A 22,822-nucleotide genomic window follows, 5' to 3' on the forward strand; every position below is an offset into this window, starting at 1 on the left:
GAAGGCAAGTTTCCTTTCTGTCTGACCTACTAGGAGAGCCGCTAACTTCGATTTAAGCTGTTGAAGCTCCTCCCATCCGCCCGGGAACATGTGAGTTTTTAGTTTCCCCCCTGGCCGAATAGCATCAATCTTATCCCTTAACCGTTTCTCCTCCCTTCCTCGTTCTCTCTTTTTCATCGCTCCCATCTCTATAAGGACACCCCTGATTGTAGCCTTAAACGCGTCCCAGACCCCCATTATGCTCACCTCCCCCTTGTTGTTAATAGCAAAGTACTCTTCTATGGCGGTCAAGATGGACCGGGAGAGCTCCTTGTCTTGCATCAGGAGGTCATTGCATGACCAACGCGAGCTACCCGGGGAGTGCAAGGGGACTCCTATACAAATTCTAACTAGGTTGTGATCTGACCATGGGATGGACTCGACATTGAAGTCAGATATCCGTTCCCGGGTTGAGGTGTCCACCAGAATGTAATCTACCCTCGAAAGGGTAGCATGGGGCTTGGAGAAGAATGTAAAAAGTGGGTCTTGGCCCTGCTTTGTTTTGTGTGTTAGTCAGAGAGGCCTAATTCCTCATTCATCCTATGGAAATTGGCGGCTATCCTTCTCTGAGTGGGTAGCCAACTTTCTGTCGCTCTCAGGGTCAAGAACCATATTGAAATCGCCTCCCACTAGTAAAATGCCCTCTCTGAAGGCCATCATTTTCATTTCCTCCCAAAAATGATCTTGTGCCTCATTCGGAGCTTAGATAGAAACCACCGTTACCATGGTGCCTCTCACTTCGCCCTTAACCATAATATAACGACGCCCTCTGGGGTCCGCGCGCTGGCCCCTCAGAAAGAAGTGGGCCTTAGAGGACACTAGGAGTGCCACAGCGGTGTGTGAGGCGTGGAACATATGTTGAATGGATTTAGCCCTGAGCATCGTGCTGACCCCTTTACCCAGTGCGTCTCCTGAAGGAAGAGGAAATGCAGTTGGAGTCTGTTAAATTCTCCGACCAACAGCGATCTTTTAGTAGGTGAGTTTAACCCACACACATTTAGTGACCCCAACGTCAGTGTATGGTTTGTGTCATCCATCTGGGGGGTGAGACCCTCTCAAAACACCACTTAGGATACCAAATAAACTCACCACCTCACCTTGCCCTGCTAAACATCGGTTACCTAAATAGAAATCTTTCCCCTTGCAAATCAATTGGTCGCCTGGTAGTAGAAAAACACAAGTTAAAACAAACCAAAGAAACCTTCCCCATACCCTACCCACTCTGAAACACCTGTTTACGAGCGCGATACAAATAAAATATCAGATCATATCATATCACCCCACAACCCCCCTCAGCGCCTGGACTATCCGAAGCATGAGGAAAGCTGCTAGGCCAGGCCACCCTTGCCTACCCCCTCCAGACTGCGAACACCACATAACAGCTTCTGAGAGCCGCCCCCACAATGTGTAACATCAAACATGAACGTTAACGTAAGCCCACCCTCAATCACGGGAGGAGCAAGTAAAGAAGTTCAAGAAGTTATAGGAAACAACCACGGGCCGGAGGGCCCCACAAGGGATCGACTGTCGGGCAACGCCCGAGCCGAGTACCCCCCCCCCGCTCCGCAAGATAGCTCCCACAGAGATGGATCCTCCATCAACCATTGGAGAGTTTCAGAGAGGCCGGGGCGATCCTTCTGAACTTCTGTTCCCCCAAACCCTGCATCTCTCGGTGAAGTCGGGGTCCAGTAAGTTCCTTCCCCGATCTGCCTGCACCACCTCTGCAGTGGTGCTACCCAGAAGCTCCTCAGACACTCTCTGTATATCATCTTCAGTAACCAGGGCGTACTTGTAGCCCTCAAGTTCAAATGAAAGTGAGAAGGGGTATCCCAGTCTATATCTCACACCTTTGCATTGCAGCATTTTGGTTAGTGGGGCACACATACAACATCTCGCCAGGGTGAAGGCCGATAGATCTTGGTAAATCTAAATTTTTGAGCTTTCCCAATTAATTGGGCCTTCCCTCTGTGCAAGATCAAGAATTTTGGTTTTCTCTGAGAAATAGTGGCACTTCACCAGGACAGATCTGGGACCCCTGCTGGAGGTCCCCCGCCCTTTGCGCTCTGTCAATCATTGGTTCGCTAGTATTGCCTTCGTCAAAGAGCTTCCCGATAACAGCGTTGACGGCTTTTATGATGTCCGCCTGAGTCTCGTCCTCCTGCTCTGGAAAACCCAGGAATCTCAGGTTACACCGGTGCTCCCTATTTTCCAAATCGTCTAGTTTCAGGGAGATCTTCTCCTCCCTTCTCTCCAGTTCGGCGAGCGCATGTCGATCTGAGTTTCAAGGAGGTCCATTGAGGAGCTATTAGCTTCCAGGGCCTGGACCCGGTAGTCTATGGTGTCGACTTTTTTATCTAGGGAGACTAGCCTTTTGCCAATGTCCGCCCTGAAGCCTCGGATCCCCTCCAGTAAGGATGCCATACGTTTGGAAACAGCGTTAGCGTCCATTGGCATCCGACTGTGTCGAGGCTGCCATGGGGGGGGTGCACAGCGGACTGATGTATGCCGAATTGGTTGGAGTGATAGTGCCCAGTCCATGAAACCACCACCGTCACCAAGGGTCGCTCCGGATAGCTTGTGGAGAGCAACTGGCTCACCCGCCCATGGTGCAGCAAAGAGATCAGGAGGGCCAAGCGAGGGCTCCACGTCAGCTGCTAGCGGAAGAGGAAGTTAAAATGGAAGGCTAAGTCACACCCGGCTTCTTGCATTTTAGACATATGTTGTGGCGGTTAGCAGGACCCTCCAGTTCCCTTCAGGAGGTGAAGAAAGTTAGTTAGTTGCAGGCTCCCACTCCCCCAAAGTCCAGAATTCGCCATGGGGGTAAGGCGATTTTACTACCTCTGGCCGAGGGGTCTGGACTCCTTACCACACTAAGCGGCAATCCTCATGGTGGGCCTTGTTCTCAGGAGACTCCGGGTCTCACCCGGCTGAGGATGGCATTGCAAGGACAAGAATGTAGCAGCAGGGGTGCTGGGCCAGTTTAGTGGACAGAGGGATGCTGCAGGAGGTCTACCACTGCGGGCGAGGCAGAATACCGTGGACGAGCCAATGCCGGCCCCAGGAGGGGGTGGATGTCAGAGAACTGAGCAGGACTCACAAGGGGTGAATCACGAGAGCTGTGGGGCAGTGGGCCACTGGTGTGGGGGCCAAATAGGCCTAGTGGGCCGTTCAGATCAGCCCTGAAGTAAAGGAGAGCATGAATACACCCCGGAGTCAAGGTGTGTGGGACATAACCCGGGTGCCACCCAGATGTGTGGTGCCCCCACGGTCAGTGGGGGCGGGCAAGGAGCCCCCGGTGGTGGAGCCCACACCTCTGAGTCTATCTGGGCTATAGTGTATCCTGGGGCTCAAAGGAGGGCGGCCAGAATCCAGATGGTCAAAGCACCACGTCTCCAGAGGGGTGCCCGCCTGCAGATACCACCAGAGCGCGGTTGGTCCCCCCAGGGGAACAGGAGCGGGGTCCAACGGAGGTGTGTTTAGAGCACGTGGAGCAGGTCACACCAGCGCAGGGCCCCCGGGGCAGGGAGCGTTAAAAAAGCCAAAGCAGTCAATGTATCTGCTACTGATTTTGAAGGAATTCAAGCCCTTTGCTATGTTTGCCTTCAGTTATAGAACTATGCTTCCTTGAAGCACAGTACCAAAAATGTTATCTGATGTGGAAATGGCTATCATTTTTGTGTTTGGGATCCGGGGAGACCTCACCTCTCTGGTTTTGTTCTGTTTTGGGCCCCCAAATGAGGGATCTATCTCCTTTAAGGGGACCATGTCCCTAAATGTTCTCATGTGAAGGTCTTCTGCCTTAAGGCGAAGACTAACTAAGGATGACCAGGGGCACTCACATTTCAGCCTCATGCTCACCCTGCACTCATTAGCGGAGTTACCCGGCCCCCCCTCTGTCACTGAAATGGGCATTCTTTATTCTCATTTAGTTTTTCAGCTAATGTTTGCTGTTCTCAGGCTGCCCCTGCACCCAACTGGTGCTCTTACATGGTCAATAGGCACCTGTACACAGGCTTAAGTTTTTCTTCCTTGCCAGCTCATGCTCTCTCGATTTACAGCTCCATCTCTCCTGAGTCAGAGTGCCTCCAGTTCCGGGCTAGTAGTTAATCCACTGGAGGTCGCTGAATTGGATGCTGAAGGGAATGATAAAATTACATCACCCTTGGTTGTGTTGTGATTCACTACCCCTACTGCTGCTTGCTTCTCTTTGCCCACCTCTCAATGCCTGAGAGGAACCCTTTTCAAATCCCACCTCGGCCTCAATCTGAGTCACCCTTTTTAAATCGCACCTCTGCCTCCCTACCTCCCAACGTCTCAAATCATGATCCAACCTACTCTATCCCTCAACACCACTTTTGCACTACTCACTTTTCCTCCTCTTCCCCCACTACTCTTACCCATGGGCTTTGGAATGCACATTCAGCATGCAAAAGAAGCTCCTTCTTTTCTGATCTCTTTGACTCATTCGATCCACAGATTTCAGTCATGGGTAAAACTGAAAATGTGGTTACCTCACATAACACTGATACCACCATCGCTGTGCACTTTGACTACTCCACCTTTGTTCCCCTGCTTGGCCAAGAGAGGGAAAGAAGTTGGCCTTCTGATCAGGGAGGCTAATCCCACTTCTACCATTTGACCTCACACTCTCTCTTTTTTTCTAAAACACTCTATATTGGCATTTGCAATAAAACAGATATACAACCTTAACATCTCCTTTCTCCCAACCCCCCTTTCCCCTGTACCCCTTCACGTTTGAGTTCCTTGTTAACCCTTGTACAGATTCCTACCTGCCACCTCGGTCTTCTCTCCGCCAACCCTCTCCCATGTCTCCCCTGAAAACCTAACCGATCAGCAGTCCGTCCTTATCCCTCAGGAGTTATTTCTGTGGCACCCCCCCCCGCTCTCTTCCCTCCCCTCTGTCGCTCCTCCCACTCCCTCTTTGTCTCATGGTAGTCTCAGATCTTTTGATATGCATAGGTCATTCAACATCTGACCCTAGTCTGCTGTTATCCCCTCCTCTTCTGCCGGGTCACGATTAGCCTGCAGTATTTCCAATTCTGCCATCCCCCATCTACGGACAACCCCCTGCCACAGCGTCACAGACGGACCTTGTGGTTGCTTCCAAACTATAGCCATTCAGCGGTTTGCTAAGATCAGAAGGAATCTCACTAACTTATTCCGTGACTTATGTCTCCTCCCTTCTGAAAGTATCCCCACAAGCATACTCTTGGGTTGCACTCCATCCTTGTCCCCAACAGTTTGTTTATCCCTTTGAAAATAGTTTCCCAATATCTTGCTATAATTCCGCATTCCCAGACCATGTGCCAGTATCCCGCCGGGCCCCTCCTACACCTCGGGCACTCGTCACTAAGAGTCCCCTTCATCGCTCAGTCTAGTTGGTGCCACATACACTCTGTGCAACAGATTAAACTGAATCAGTGATATCTTGCGTTTCGCCACATCCTCTGGACCTGTTCCCATATCTTTATTCATTCCTTTTCAGATACCTGGGACCCACCATCTGCTTCCCATTTACCTTTCACCTTCAGTTCTTCCCGGGGTACCTCCTCCTGTAGGGCCTTATAGATGCAAGAGATTAGTGCCCTTACCCCCTGCCTGCTATAGTAGTACTTGCAATAACGGTTTGACAGGTGGGTCATCAGGTATTCCCTCCCATAGCTCGGCTAATCTCTTAACTACCCCTCCATATGCCAAGAACAGCCCCTTTTAGAAGCCTGTATTTTACGCACCATTCTGAGAATGTCAGCAGGGTCCCTCCCCCAAGTAGGTCCCTCACCACCCCACAACCCTTCGGTCCGCAGACTTTGTGCCCCAACCCTCCCGATGGCATGCCTTAGCTTTGGGTCCGAGCTCCAGGGCAAGGCCTCACTGTACAATAGCTTAGGTCGCCTCCTCTGAATACATTTTCGCCACACTTCTCTGACCGCCTGAAATACATTTATGGTCCCTTTGTTTCCTACCGAGTCCCACAACAGTTGCGTCCCGATTCGGTGTGTCGGTAGATTTCCCACCAGCCCTTTCAAAGCCTCTCCACCTGACTGCCCCCATTCCATCATCATTTGCGGTTGTGCTGCTATAAAATAGCCCTCATCGTCCGGTAAACCGAGTCCACCCTCCAACCGTGGACGTCATAGCGTTGCCAATGATACCCTCCTCCTTCCCATGTTACAGAGTAATTCCCAGATTATACCAGCCAACATTTTAAAAAACACCTTTTTAATCACGTATGGTGTGTTGGTAAAATAGTAGAGCAATCTCAGGAGTATCACCATTTTGCATATAACCACCCTTCCCATGAGGGAAAGGGGTAACCCATTCCAAAACTGTACAGAGTCTCCTATTTTAGATGGTGCCCTCCCCGTGTTATGTACAAATGTTTCCTCTATTTCTTGACATATACAAATACCCAAGTAGTTAAATGATTCCATCTCCCATCTTATCCCCCAGTCTGGCAGGTCCTCCCCTTTACTGTCTCTAAACCTCCTAACGGGAACAGTATTGACTTATCCTTATTTTTTCGGAAATTCCCCAGCACCTCTAGCAACATTGGGAGATTCTCCCGTGGGTTGCCCACATATAGCAACAGATTGTCCGCATAGAGCAATACCACATGTCTCACCTGCCCCCCCCCCCAACCAGGTTCCAGAGCCAGTGTGAATATAATCGGGGCACCGCGCACCCGTCTCGTCTCTCTGCCCAGCTCCCACCGGTCAGACACGCAATGATACGATATGGCATTTATAGCGTGCCTATACACAACTGTTTCAAGGCATGACGAGGCAAGGGAGGGGGAACAGAGGGAAGACCGCCAACGATCTTACTAGGCCAAGTGACAATGAGATCGCGCAGGTGAAGGAGAGGGGGGAAGGGGAAAGTGTGGGGCAGTGCAGTACATAAGATAATCAGTAAAATAAATGAAACAATAAATAAAAGTGCGGCCAGCTGGTGGCAAGTGCACGGGTAAGTGCAGACATCGGGTGGCAAGTGCTGGTAGGGGGCTGTAAGGATACAGAAACAGCCCCTGAGTGCAAGGGTGGCCAGGGGGGCAGTGCAGGTATAAAAGTGGTGGGGAAGGTACCTGGGCCCGATAACAGAGGGTAGCCAGGTAACCAGTGCAGTTTCAGTTTCAGCCAGGAGATCAACAGGGGAGAGGAGGAGAGAAATCAGAAGCAAAGGGGAAGGTCTTGTGGTGCTTCCGGAACCAGAGATGGTTCTCCTCAAGTTTCAGAGAGGCAGGGAGGCTGTTCCAGAGGGAGGCCCCAGCCGAAGAAAGAGATCTACCACCAATTCGTTGCTTGGAGAAGTGACTGACCCTGAGGGAGTTGGATGATCGAAGAGCTCGAGAAGGAAGATATTTAGGAAGAGAGAGGTTGGTTCTCACCACTGCTAATGGTTTATTGTATAATAGCCCCAGCCATCTACAAATGTTCGTACCAAACCCATACCTTTCGAGCACTCGGAATAACCAGCTCCATTCTAAAGAATAAAACGCCTTCATGGCATCAAAAGAAGCCAACACCATTTCCCCCTCCTGGGTTTTGACCTGGCCATTACGTGATGCAGTGGGCTATTTCTTGTTGTGTTCTTCCGCCTCCACCCCCAATAAATCCGCACTGGTCCGGATGCATGAACTCCGGAGCCACTCCCGCCAGTCTGTTCGCCAGGATCTTTCCCAAAATGTTCCCGTCGACATTTAGCAATGAGATCGAATGATACGACATGCAGTCCAGTGGGTCCTTCCCTTTCTTCAACAGGACTGTTATAATGCCTTCTCTCAAATGCCTCCTTGTATACCTTCTTCAGCAATGGGGCCAGGAGGTCTACATATTCACAATACAATTCTACCCAGAGCCCATCACTACCCGGGCTGTACCTTTCTTCATCGTTCGCAATGCCCCACTTTTGTCCTCCTCCTCTATCGGACCCTCCAATTTTTCCCTCCAGTATGCATCTAGCCGTGGTAGTCGGATCGCACCTAGTAACTTGTCCGCATCCTCCTCCACATACATTCCCTCGCTGGTGTATAGTTCAGTATAGAATTCCTGAAACACCCTGTTAACTTGCTCTTCAGTACCCACTGGTTCACCTGTTGCATCCCTGATTTGGGTTATAGTTCGGCGAGGACGCTCTCCGTCTATTAACCAGGCCATTAGCTTTCCAGCTTTGTCTCCTTCCCCATGTAGTCGAACATCTCGTTTACTACTGTCAAAATTTGCAAGATCCACCAGGGTCTTGTTATATGACGACAGGGCCTGGGCCAAACAGTCACCAACTTGCCCCCCTGTGCCTGCTTCCCTATCCAATTCCACCACTTGCATTTTGGCCTGCATCAAACGGCTCTGCAACAGTTTCCTTGTCCCTACTGTCGTGGATATGCAAACCCCTCTTATAGTTGGCATAAAGGCCTCCCATAATACCCCCAACGAGGCCACTGATCTTGCATTTTGTTCAAAATAGTCTTCTATCCCTCCCGGAGCTCATTCCCAAAAGCACTATCCTTCAGCATCATCCCCTTCATGTGCCACATCCGTCGTGGGGGTCTCTTTCCCGTCCCCTGCAGTTTCGCCACTAAGGGGGAGTGGTCCGATAAGGTACATCCTAGGTATTCCATCCCTTCAAATAGATGATGGCTTTCCCTACCCACCAGCAAGTAATCCAAGCGAGAGTAGGACGCATGTACCCCCAAGTGATATGAGAATCCCCTTTCCTCACCATGTGCCTCTCTCCACAACTCAACGAAGTCTAGCTCTTCCATCACCATGTGTTGTGCCACCGTGATTTGCCTCTTATGGGGACCTGCCCCCCTACACGATCCAACTTCACGTCCAATTGACAGTTAAAATCCCCTCCCCATACAAAAGGGCCCTCTCTATGTGCTCCTACCATTTTTAATATCGATGGGAAGTATTCCTTGTCGTCGATGTTCGGTGCGTACAAGTTTGCCACACATATCGTTTGCCCCTCCAATTTCCCCAAAAGCACCACTGTTCTCCCCATCTCATCCATCAAGATCTTTTCCACCTGTAATGGCACCCCTGCCACCACCCAAGTCAGCACACCCTCGCCTGCAAAGAGTATGAAGTACCAATCACTTGTCCTCCCCATTGTCTCCATAATCTCACCAGATCGGCCCTAGTTAAATGTGTCTCCTGTATTAGGGCTACCTGTATCCCCTGTCTTTTTAGAAAGCCCTCCACTCTGTTTTTTTACGGGTGGTTCCCAGCCCCCAAACATTCCATGTTCTGATCTTCAAGTCTATGATCCCCATTGCGTTATCCAGGTATAATTTGCGGCTCCCTCCCAATCTTTCAAACTCCTACCTACTTCCCCCTCCTCCCCTTTTCTGCTATTTCCAGTTCCTTTTTGCGGTCGGCATTCCCATCCCCGGGCTGCCTCCCTGTCTCACTTCAACATCTTCCCATTTCTTCCCAACGGTCCCTCCCCACCAACTCCCCCCATCCCCTACCCTCCCCATCAACCCCCTCTTTGCCACCCCATCCTTGACCACCCCTCCCCTTCCCCACCTCTCCAACCCCCCCCCTGTTCTCAACATGCAGTCGCGTTTTCAACATCTAATGTGGCGATGCAGAAAACCAGGATTTCCCTTGTACCACGATCTTGAGTTTAGCTGGAAAAAACATCATGTATATGATATTCAGCTCTCGTAGTCGTCGCCGCACTGCGTCGTAAGTTCTCCCTTGTCGCTGTACCTCAAGTGTAAAGTCAGGGAAGATTCGAAGCTTGGTGTTACCTATTGCATAGTAGTCCACCCTCCGGGACTCCTGTAGAATTGCATCCCTGTCCTGAAAGTTTAGGATCTTAGCAACTATCACTCTCGACTGCCCTCCCGGTGGTGGGGCTCTCCCTGGCACCCTGTGAGCCTGCCGACCGTGAAGACCTTCGAGAGTCCCTTCACCCCCAATGTGTTCAGGATGAGATCCTCCACAAAAAGTTCCATGTTCAGTCCTTCCTCCATTTCAGGGATCCCCACCAGCCGGATGTGATGGCGTTGTGACCGTCCTTCCTCGTCTTCCGCTCTTGTTTCGAGTGTCCTGATAGCTCCCACGAGCACTGCCACCTCACTTTTAAGTTGTTGCAGGTCATCCTCCACAGTGCTCACCCTCTTCTCCACCTCTGTGACCCTCACACACATCTTCCGCAGGTCCGCTCTCACCAAAGACACGTCCACCCCATAATGCTCCCCTCCAGGGAGGTCTTGGTTGCTTGTATGGCCTCCATTAGGGCCTCAAGAGTCGCACCTCCTTTGACTGCTGCAGCTGACCCTTCAGGTACCAGATCCCCTCCTTCCTGCTTTTGATGTCTGCTCTTGGGATTGGTCTGCTGTCCTTTCACCATTTTGGCAACCTCTGTTGTCTCTGCCCCCAGTCTGGGGCCTTCACTGTCCACTTTCTCCAACTGGTTTACCCTCACTCCGGGGCACACCACTGTCGTGGCTTCACCAAGACAGATCCAGCTCCCTTCTTCCAAGCTTCCGTGTCTCTTATTGGGGGTGGGCCTCGCTTCAGCACCCAGTCTTCCTTCTCTCCAGCTTCGCAATGTGTGCCTCACCACACAGTTCCCACTAGGCCCTCGCAGGGCCTGCATCCTACGCGGCTCTTTTCCAATTGTTGCAGCCAAGATTGTACCAGAGTGGCCTCCTCACACCCTACTACTAGTGCACACTGAGGGAGCGTCAATGTCCCCCTAATCCACACTGCCCTGCATGTCTCCCAGCTGGGGTGCCACCAGTAGCTGGCCAGCCTCACCTTGCTGGCTCCAGTCGCGCTGCGCTATATTCCTCACCGGGTCTGGAAGCGAGGCAAATCTGGCAGGGGCCGTTGCACGCCTCTCTGCTCCATTGCTGCTCTTTATCTCTTCCTGGATGCGCGGTCCCGTATGTCTCCCGGGGACTGCCGTGCACCTCTCAGCTCCGCACCTCACGTTCCCTGTCCCTCATCAGGACTGTTGCTTCTGCTTGCCTCGCAGGGGTCGGAACCTCCCTCTCCACTGGTCCCGCCTGTGCTCCCGACCTTGTCTGGTGCTTTCTCTGCTGCTATCGGGCAGCGGTTCACTCCGCACTGCGAGCTGCGGGTCTAGCAGGCTCAACTCTGCACAGTGACCATCTTTGCCTCTGGTCCTCTGCGTTTTCAGATCCATCCCTCACTGCTCACCAGGGCAATATAGCCCACAGCATTTTGCTTGCACCGACTTTTCCCAGTCCCCAGGTCGGTGGTTTACTGTGTTTATGTTCAGTTTTCCATTTTATGAAAGGATTTCGGCAGGATTTCTCGGGCGGCCCGGGAGCTCTGGAGAACTATGTGTGCATGCTCCATCAGTTGGCCCCCACCCTCTCTTTTTTAAAATGTACTTTCACTCAGCACTCACCTCCTCATCTATCTACCCACTTATCACCTTCTTCCCAGACACTGGCCTTCTCCTTGACTCCCTTCCTACTGAGGCACACATTGCTTTTATGGGTGGCTTAACCTCCCCCAAATCTCCACCCCCACCAACTTGAAATCGACTCTCCTTTCTGACCACTCTCTGGTTTTTCTTCACAACCTTCCCACTCAAACCCAAGGCAACCTTATTGGAAGCCTTTCCCCCACCCTCACCACATCAAACCTCATTATTGACCCTTCCCTGTTTTACCACTCCCATATCCATTTAAATGCCTGCCCTTCCACAGATCTCCCTCCTTTCTACTGCCTCTATTTACAAATCCAAGTTCAAACCAGTCTCCTTGGCATTCTATCTGGCCCAGGTAAGATCCCCTCTCCTAGACCTCTCTCCTCCTCAGGCCCCATCTGTCAACTAAGCATTCATATTCTTCATCCTTGCTCCGAGCTCTCTTTTAAACATCACTATCCTGTCTTTCCCCCAAGCTTAAAGGCACAATGCTGCTTCACCTGTGCTGGTGGTGCTAATCTTACACTCCAACACTCCTTGCAGAAAAAATTCTTGCAGCTGATTCTGAAGCGGCTGACAGGGAAGGCATCGGAAGCGGCTGACACTCTAGGTGCAGCACGGCTTGATGCTCTTTCTCCTTTCCTTCTCCCACTGTTGGGTCCTTTCGTCTAATCTTTCCTGATCGAGCACAGCATGGCTGTAGCTCAGTGGCTACGTGCTTGGCTGCCTGCTGCCGGCTGTCAGCGACTGCTGTCTTTTGCACCCGGTGGAGTGGACGGACGGTAGTGTATGGAGGCAGTTTATACATTTTTCTGGAAGCTTACGGGACCGGGTTGAGCACTGAAAAGTCGGATGCACAAAGTGTGTCCGCCACGTGTATCTGTCACACGTTAACACACTGAGATCCAGCTTCCCTTTGCTTCCTCTTCACCTGCTTGCTCACTGTAATATGTATTTTTAATAAGTCTACTGCCCTTGAGAAGTGCTCTCTATTACTTTGTATCATATGTTGTAATTATTGCCACTGGGAAGAAAAAGGGGAAAGGGCACTGTTAAGGGCACAGACTCAGGAAAGAGACTCTACAGACCTTGACTGCTGTTATAGCTATTACGACCCTTGACAGACAGTTCTTAAACAAAACTCCCTCTCCTTCCTCTCCCACCATGCATATCACCTTGATTATCCCTCCCAATGTAACTTTGGTTGGAGGCTTGGTTATCGCAGAGTCTACTATTCTCATCTCTAAGGCCTCTACGACACCTTTGAGAGCGGATCACCGGTCAAAGGCCCAGGCAGGGATCCCATGCACAGAGTCCAAGGAGTTGTGTGCTATCACCCCAAGGCTTCTCCTATGTCACGGAAGGGAGATTGTTTGGCCGAGGTTCAGGCTCTTAGCCTACGTAGGAGGCAAAGGATCTTCTTTGACAGGACAACCCTGCCTTCTATTACTACCCATCAATGCCGTGGATCAGGATAAATGTGATCAGTCCTGTATTCTTGTGAACCTGTTATTCGAGGAGGCCATCATTACTGGAATTTGTCCACTGAAATTGGGGGCGAAACATAAATTACCCCCCCCCCCCGTCTCCAACTTCTATTCTTGAAGCAGAAAGACTTGAGAATAACTCAGGACCTCATACTAACCTTATGCCTACAGTATCGGCCATCCCTGTGGCGAGTCCTCAGGAGGAGATAACTCCGGACCAATGGTTGGTGGTAAAGGCCAGTAATATCCATCAATTAAATGTGTGCAAAAACGTCGATGATTTTAGTACTTGGATGGATTCCCTTGATAATTGTGTGGGGAACTACCATCTTGAGAAATCTGATTTGTCCTGCCAAACAGACGCCATCATCACCCCTCTGACGCAACAGTACTTGACTCCCTAACGCAAAACTTTCTTGCCTCTTGATTCTTCTTGACTTGTCAGCCACTTTCGACACTGTAGATCACTACCGTCTTCTCTATCTTCTCTTGGTTTATCTGGGACCATTCTTCGTTGGCTCCAGTCCTATCTATCTGACTGCACCTATCCTGTCTCCTGGGCTGGCAGGTCTTCTCCCACTTTTTCCCTTTACCACGGTGTCCCCAAGGCTCTGTCCTCAGCCCGCTCCTTTTCTCCCTCTGCACATGTCCTCTTGCTTCTATTATTTATTGTCTTGATTTATCCCACCATCTCTATGCTGACAACACGCTTTTTCAATCTTTTTCTGCTTTCTCTTCCTCTATCCAATACACCATGACCTCTTGCTTATTGGCTTTTCGATCTTGGCTTTTCGATCTTGCATGTCAGACCACTAACTAGTTCTTAACTCTTCAAAAACAGAGGTACTTTTCTTTTCTGCCTTCTAAATTCACCCGCCACTGCCCCCTCCTACTATTTCTTTTCCTCCCTCTTTGATTCCCATTTCTCTTTCAGCACGCAGTCTAGATGTTCACCTTGATTTTTCTCTTTCTTTCTCCCGCATATCTCATCTCTCTCTCTCAGACTTGTAGGTTTCTTCTGTTTAATATTTGCCAAACTCTTGATCTTGTCTCTTATCTTTTCCCGTCTTTTATACTGATTCTGCCTTCTCTTCAGACTTCCTCTCTCTCGTTTGAGCCCTCTCAAGTCTATTTTTAATTCCTCTTGTCTGAGCCCTCTCAAGTCTATTTTTAATTCCTCTCACTTGCTCTATGTGATTCTGTCTCTCCTGCCCTTTCTTCTCTTCAGTGCCTACCCTTTAATTCATGCCTCAAGTTCAATTTCCTCTATCTTGTCTTTTTAAGTCTATTCACAATTGTGCTCCTCTTTACCTCTCCTCCCTCCTCTCATGGTGTACCCCTGTTGGATCTCTCCGTTCCCAGTCTCAATTCCTTTTAACAGTTCCCCGTCCACCATGGGCCCAATCACGCTTTCCCTCCTTCTCTCTTCTGTCCCCTCTTCACTGGAACTCACTTCCTCTCTCCCTTTGCTCTCCCTCCTCCTATTCTCTCTTGTGTCCTGGCCTTAAGGCTCATTTGCTTTTCCTGTCATTTTTTGGTTTTCTGATTGGTTTATCATCAATATTGTACCGTTAAAGTGCTCTACAAATTAAAATTTAAAAACAATACCTGTCCCCATCATCTTCATGCCTACTGGCTAGCCATGCACAACTAGTCCCTCTACAAACGTCTTATTCTCGTCTTCATATCTTTTCACGGCCTCCCCCCACCCTGCTCCCACCTGTAATCTTTCATCTCCTGCTACTCCCCTTCTTTAACCTCAAATTCTGTCACCTTCATCAACCTGTCTGTTCCTTGCCTACTCTGTGCACCATCTTGCTATCCCTTTTTCTTCCTGCACTTATCAGACCTACCCTCTCTGCTGCCTTAAACCTAGCACTTGCAAATTGCTGGCTGCATTACCACTGTTTGTTGCCTTTATTTTTTATTTATGGTTATTTATCTGCTTCTCCTCTGCTTCGCACTTTCCACCTCTCCCCCACTTCCATGCCCTTTCCCTCTCCCATGCACGTGCGCGTTCTCAATGTCACTGGGCCTAGTAAGATCGCTGTTTTGTTCTCCCCTGTTCCCCTCCCTTGCCTTGTCGCGCTCTGAAACACTTGTGTACGAGCGCGATAGAAATAAAATATCAATCTCTCCACCCCTTGCCCCCCTTTGCTGGAATCAAATTTCTCATGATATTAAAACACCACCAACATTCACTACTTTAAATTGGCACTCAAGCTCCACCTCCTACACCTTGAAGGAGCATTTACTGGCTTCCTCAACATAACCCACCCTACTTTCCACCACATCCCTTACTCAACTACCCTCTATCATTTTGCCCTTTGTGTCAAAGTAATTGTCTTGCTAATTATTGTTCCCTTGTTTTTGTACTGCTTCAACACCCCTGCTAACACCTGTTTGTGTGCCATCTATCCACTGCTTGCAAATTCTTTTGTAAGGCACCGGGATCTAGGACTGCCAAGACTCCTGCTTGATACTTTGTAAGTGTTTCCGTTTGAGACACCTGCCCTCATCCTCCTTAATCAATGCAAATTGGCTTCTGTTTGACAAGTTTATTTTCTTTAGAATAAACCTTACTTTAAGGACTATCTTAACCCTAACTTGGTCAACCTTAATGCCTGTGTGCTCTGGTTGGCTCTGAACTCTTCAGGTGACCCTGACTTAGCAGAGCTGCAAACTCAGACACTCAACTATCCATTTTACTCTGCCTGCAACCCTATATTACTCTTTTGCTGCACATCAAAGCTAAAGATATATTTTCATTTATATTATGTGGGCATTCCCTTATAGTAGGTACACTGTACCTTTAACCACCTGGTTCCTGATCTGAGAGCGTTGGCTGTTCTGCCACATTTACCAGTCGGAGAGACAGGTGGACTTCAAGGTAACGTTGTTGGTGGTTTATGATATGATATGGCATTTATAACTCGCCTATACACAAGTGTTTATGGGAAGACAAATCTGACATCTTGTAAACAGAGGTAGAGATGAATCCCCCAGCAGCCTCAAATGAGCTGCACTTGTTTTCTCCAGATGCATGGTAGTGGGTGCCACCCACCTAACAAAAGTAAACAAAAAGTACATCTACCTGTGCATGGACAACCGGTTGATAAATAACTTTTTCCAGAAAGCGGAGCATGAATTGAAAATCATGTACCAGATCCTTCTGGGTCAGGGCTTCATATGAACCTGGCAATACCATCATCTACTCGAGAGGAAAGGCTGCAATATGTGTGTGTTATTCTGGGTTCAAAGAGTGTTTTAATTTGAGGAATGACTCCATCAATCCACCAGAAGTGCCTCAAACTACCAGCCATTCCATAACCAACAGTAAAGCAAAGATCTTACGTTATGGTTTCTATGACTTGTGCATCATTAAATTGTGTATTAACACCTAATATTACATTGGTTACAAGGACGACTCCAGAACAAGGCACACTTCAAAGCATGATGAATATTTTTTTTGTCTCGTACCTGAGATTATATATAGCATTCTTGCTGGAAACCGCACGACCAGTGTTCCTACAAAACCAGCTCCTTCAAGGAGACGTTGACCCGCTCCATGAAAGTACGACTCGTTATGCTGGTTGTGCAGCCTATCTAACTAGAAGATAAAAGTTCCCTTCCAGTCATCCTTATCAGTGCTTTCTCTGAAAGGCTAGGGAATACATATTGGCTAGCTCTTGGCACAGGACATTTGGTCCAACCTTTCATATCAACATTTGGAAGCTCAGGAATATACCCCTAGTCTTGGAAGAGTTTCTTCGTTCCATCACCACAAGCACTCTGCTGAGGCAGGCTTACAGAAGTGCTACAAAGATCCAAAGCCATCTTGTGAGAGTCAGAGAATATTACACTGACAGCTGGGAAGGAAACAAATTATCATGATGCACATTCCATGAGTGTAGAATGTTCAATCCGACACTGTGAGTAGGTCCTCACTAGTAGTACGTGAGTAACTATTAAGCAGCCAAGTTCTTGCAGATGTGGTTTACTGTGGAGCTCTAAAAATGCCCTGTATTCTACAGCAGAAAATGTAAAATGACAAACCTTTTTCTCCAGATTCTTGGAGGCAGACTGCAAGGGGAATTTCCTTTTCATAAAGTCAGGGAAGTGTCTATACTCTGTTTCACTGATTCCTCTCCTCCCTGAATATGTACAATGCGGACATTTAAAAATGCCTTTAGATTGTCTCCCTCTTAATACCTTTTTTGACCAGTGCAGTGAATAAAGATTTTATTTTCTTCTTTTTAATAGAGGCCTGAAATCTTACATCCCGTGAGGCACCCTCTTCTCTCTGGGTGTTAAATATTGTCCTTTCAAAAGTAAAGAGTCCATTTGTTGAAGTGATGTATACATCAGATTTTTGGTCTTTTTTATGTCAGGTAGCCATTCTTGTAGCGATTTCTACTAGCTAAGAGGGTTAGCAAAATGCAGGCACAAAACCTTGACCAGCTTTACATCGTTTTTGTTATAGGATTAAGGTAATCCTGTGAATTTGCCCTCCGTTCTTTCGTAAAGTCATCTTCAACTTTCATGTAAACCAATCAATTTCACTGCCATTTGTTATTTCCAAATTAGACCTCTCGAGAGCAAAGTTCTCTTCATACCCTGGATGTAAGAAAAGCCCCTTATTGTTGTCCAGACAAAATTATGAACAGAAAATCAAATTTGGGGCGGATTATTGAACCAGTAAACCTAGGGTTCCCAACCTCTATGCAAACTATCTGAATGTCCTGGATTTCAGAAAGCAAATAAATAATTCTCTGGTAAGGCCAGGTGCAATATTCTAAAAGGAGGATTGTTCTACTTAGAAGAGTCCCTGGTTTTACAATGTAGAAAGCTGCCACTATGAAATCAAATCATATATTTGCAAAACATTCCTGGATTCTGATGCTATATGAGATGCCACACAATCTTTTCAGATAAGTCTATTATTGGAAACTCATATTCTCCTCCTCTTGCCTTCCTCTCCTTGGCTAACTTGGGATAAGTGTGCTACTCTATTATGTGTTTAATAATATAATGAAGATTGCATGATGGAAGTTACCATGCATTTTCAGAACCAGCCCTGTGTACTTCAGCTTCTGAGGGTCCACCACTTTCTGGTGAACAGGAAAAGACACTTGTCTAGCCAAACTCTCTCAAGGTAGTGTGGTGTAGCAGTAAGGCTTAATCTTAGGTAAGTATGTCTTTTGAGGAACTGATTGTGGTGGGGTTATCCTATGTTGGACCTCAGCGCCCTTGGCTGTATTTCTGATTTGATTTTTCAGGGTCGCATGGGAAAGTAACAACGGAGCACTTGGTTGCTCAACTCCGTTTGTGAAAAATGAAACTAATTGGGTTGTTACATAGACTTGTTCCCATGCGTCCACATATTACCGAAAAGGATGACAAATGACTCCCTTTTCAGTGTTAAAAAAAACTCCACTTGTTGTGGTTTATTTCAAGATTTTCTTGTGCCCTATGTGATTCTTTTCCCAGGAGATGATGCAGGCGAGAGGCCACAATGACCTCTGTGATCAAACAGCAGAAGATGACCCTCATGGCGGAAGCAAACAAGCTGGTCCCGTAAGGCCCCTCTGTGTGCTGAAGAGCTGCAACTGCAGGGGGAGGCAACATGTTTCACTAGTCAAGGGTCTGCAGAGTCCCAAGTACAACTCTGGTCAGTGGCTGATGCAGCAAGGTGTAGCCCAGGCAAGAGCTAGTCAGTCCATAGGGTGGTCTTGGGACACTTCCAAAGGCTTCAAGGGCATGATCCTCAAGCAGGATTTGAGATTGGTTGTTCCCACAGGTCCAGGGGTTATAATACCGATGAAGGACTTCAGGAGATCAGACACCTCAGTCTCTGTCCCATCAAATATACCTTGTGTATATTCTATCACATTTCCAATAGTTGTTCAATAATTCTAGGGCACACACTCATTATAGAGGATTGTATAATGGGTGTGTGCACTTTACACAGAAAGAGGACAAAGGATGAAGTGGATGGAGAATGAGATAACCTGTCGGTGAGGCAACAGATAGATATTGCTGGAGAAATAGATGTGGCTTTGTTAGAGGGGAAGAGAGCTTGTTAGAGAAATTAAAGTGGAGATAACATCTTGGAGAACAAGGGAAATATTGATTTGGAGCGGAAGGATAGAGCTGGTCGCCATTAGGATGTAGAAGGCAAGAGACACTTAGCTGAAGATTCTTTCTAAGGAGAAGGTGAGTCAGAGGGAAGGAGGAGGTTACTGTCGGGAGGAGAAGAGGCAGAAGAGTTCTGGGAAGTGGTGTTGGCAGGAACAAGAGAAGGACTGACATCAGGAGAGAGTGCAAGAGACTGAGCTACTAAAGAGGGTGATAGGCAGGATAGAGGATGAGAGACTGGCTTCTAGGTAGCAAGGATAGGGAGGTTCCAAAGGGCCCCCTTTTGTCCAGGGAAGACTATAGAGGTGTGAGGAGGAATAGCATGGCACCACTACACCATGTAGGACAGTTTAGAGAGGATGGGAAAGGCACAAGAAAGAGCATTTAAGGAGAGATGTTTGTAGAACAAAAGGCAGAGCCATGCTTCTCCAGCGAACCCCAACAGACATCAACAAGTATCTTGCAGGCTCCAACCTTGCACCCAGCTTGGTGGGAAGTTCCAACGCTTTACACCAAGCGCATCCCGAATGGAAGAGCAAAGCGGCAGCCATCAGGTGGGCCCACAAAACCTCTATTGGGCCAACAGCTCTGGGTCTTCAGCCGAGAGGCATCTTCAGCCTAAGGAGGAGGTAGAAGGCAAGGCCTGCCCCCCCCTCTTCATCCACCATCCCCCCATCCCCCTTTCATCCACCCTCCTGGAAAGGGAGAGTCACCCTTCTTGAAGATGGAAACCTTTTGTTTACATTTCCTTTGGGATTTTATTTCCATGGAGGCTTTACTTTGTGGACACTTCTTTTGTTTTAACCTATCAGAAGGCTTGGAAACATTTGATTTGTTTCTACTACCTAACCTTTGGCTTGCTGAACTTTGAAACACTGTATCCTTCATTGGCGTACACATTTGGAGAAAGAGGGGAAGCCCCTATTTCTGTTGACCCTTTTTTGAGACTCACAGGCCTGCCCTTTATGTTGTACCCAGACACTTGCAGCAATCAACCTGACACATTATCTTATAGTTTATGGGCAAAGATATTAAAAACTCTTAAAATACGCCTCTGCTGTCTGGTCTCAATTATGGCAACATGGTTACAGTCCAAGCATCTCTATTAACTAATGTTTATATATTTAGTGAAAAAACTTTAGGCAAAGGGACGTTGTGGTTATGCTTGCACTTGAAAATCCAGGCAATTTCAGTGAAAAGCTTTTGTTGAAGGAATTTTAAATTTGTAGCTCAAAATCTAAAAACCATAGAAATTTGCCAGCCATGGTAACTTATGCAGCTATAACAAGTGTCCACACCATGACGATAAGATTTAGATATGCTCAAACTGACACACTTGACGTCATAGATGACATTGCAAATTACACTGATGGTATCACATATGAAGTCACCGAACTATAGGCATTCTAATAGTAAGTGCTTCATACGGGTTGCGTTTAGGGTATAGGAACCAACATGCAGGGTGAGAGGTAGGCATCTCGTATTATAAGCCATGCTTCAAAGAACTTATCATAGAAAACTGTCTACTGAAGTTCTGTTGAGTATATATGGTTTATACAGGCAGTATAAGTACATGTCCTGGCCCATCAGAACTCTGAGTAAGATTAAGATTGGATTTGAGGTCAAAGTATACATGAAGCAGGAAGCATGCTTGTGGCTATAAACCGTTGTCACAGGTGGCCTAAAGAGCACACAAATTCTCAGACAGGTCAGGGTTTTTATTTTTAGAATAGTAAAGGGACTCGCTAACACTAAGGGACGTCTTTTTCTTGTCTGGTGTAGGCCGTTCCCACCCTAGCACACGGTCCCTTAACCCCAGGCTTGAATCTAGAAATCAGTGACCCCTAGTATCTCAAAAGCTGTCTGTTTGTGATGACCTAAAGGAGAATGCCTTCTCTGACTTCCTCTGGGAAAAATGTAGGTGGTCCCTGATCTAAAGTCCCCAAAGGTAGTGTAAGGGTGCAGAAGTATGAGACTGACACATAGGTGGCATGCTTTTGGGCGGAGACTTTTATTTCTATGCAAAAGAAGAGAAAACCGACCTATCCCTAACTCTAAGAAGGGTTTCCTTGCCTCAACAAAATACTAAGCAAACGTCATAATGTCTGTGACTAAACTGTCCACCGTCCTGTGTCAAAACCATACTTCTATCCCTTACACCGAAACTAAACTGCATTTGTCTCTTCTGAGTCCAGTAGAATGACTCATCTTCTGGATGGGTATAGTTCACAAAGTAGGGGGAATGTCTCCCTTCCCCAGGCCTTTCTCAGGCTTGTTCTCACAGTTCCACAAAGTAGGCGAAATGTCTCCCTTCCCCTGGCCTTTCTCAGACCCTTGATGAGCCTCTTGTGTGGCTCAGTTGGGCAGGCCTGGTACTCCCTTGCCAGGCACTGTCACGAGGATGACGTCTGAGGAACTCCTTCTCGGTCACAGTCAGGTCCTTGGCTCTGTATTTGTCTAGCTGATTTTCCTCCAGTCTCCCTGGTACACTCCCCTGCCAGGTATACCGGTTTTCCACTTGAGGGTCCTTGACCCCATTACGACTTCTCGTTCTGGGGTCCCAGACCCCTTCACAATGGCTTTTCATTTTTAGGTTCCAGACCCCTTCAGATTGGCTTTTCGTTCTCAGGTCCCAGACCCCTTCACACTGGCTTTTTGTTCTCAGGTCCCAGACCCCCTCATGTTGGTTTGTTACCCCCTCAAGGTTCCTGGGCTGCCCCCCTACCTTCCTTATGGGCTCCCGATCACTCACCTTGGTCTCTGGCTCTTATGCGTCTTCCCATGGTTCTTTGAAGTTGTTTCCTGTTTGCACACTGCCATACGCGGCTCCCCAGCATTTCCTGGGAGCCGGGCTGAACGTACCTGCTTGACCGTCTTTCGCAGTGCTCTTCTGCGCCGGGAGCTCCAGCCTCTTCCATCTTTAGTGTTTCAGTCTTCTCTGAAGCAGGTAGGGATGCTGTACCTTCTCTTACGCTACGTCCCAGTCAGGAGATGCAGGATCAGCTTCTCTGCCTGTGTTACGGTACCTTGCCTCACGGTGCCTCCGGAAGGGACAGACTCCATGGTTAGCCCCTCTTCCATCTTGAAGTCCCATCTCACACGAGAACCAGCTGTTCAGTGAGATTGTCTTGAGGGTTCTTCATGGCTGTGAGTTTCTTCCTCGTCCCTCTATCTCGAGATAACAGTTCAGTGGAGTCAACCCTATTCTTCCTCGTCCCAGTACTATTGGTGTGGCATAAGAACATGGGGGAACATATTGGTAAGAGAAACGTAAGGAAGGCAAGGGGAGAAAGGTGGGTGAGGATTGGTTATACCACGTTGGCCCAAGATATCCTCCTTTTGTCCCAGAGGAGGAATCCCTCCTGCTGTGTACTACCCCCAGGGGAACTATCGGGTAGCGACCTCGCCTCCTTGGGCTCATGGAAAGGGTCAGCCCCTCAGGGAGAAGGGACAACATCACAGGATTCGGCACAGTAGTTTAAGAATTGGTGCCTTAAAGACAATCGGGCACCACCTCGCCTCTTCCTTCCATGTCCTGCTGTTCCTCTCCCTTTCCTCCTCCTACTTTCCTCCTGCCGACTCCACCCATTGTCTCCCTCCTCTCTCTCCCTCTCACTTCCAATTCTTTCCCTCCGATAGTCCTCTCTACTTCCTACCTTAACCATCCTATCTTACCCTCTATTATTCTCTGCCCATTCAACACACCTCTACTGCTCTCCCCTCTA

At 48.4% G+C, this 22,822-nt stretch overlaps 1 protein-coding gene across 2 annotated transcripts in view; it reads left to right on the top strand.

Annotated features, from left to right (window-relative positions):
• The window catches only part of USB1 (U6 snRNA biogenesis phosphodiesterase 1), a 304,701-nt gene that overhangs the window by 221,208 nt on the left and 60,671 nt on the right, over positions 1-22,822 (top strand). The window lies entirely within an intron of this gene.

Source organism: Ambystoma mexicanum, chromosome 1p, assembly GCF_040938575.1.
Source record: "Ambystoma mexicanum isolate Mex_15411 chromosome 1p, UKY_AmexF1_1, whole genome shotgun sequence".
In the NCBI taxonomy this organism is placed as follows: domain Eukaryota; kingdom Metazoa; phylum Chordata; class Amphibia; order Caudata; family Ambystomatidae; genus Ambystoma; species Ambystoma mexicanum.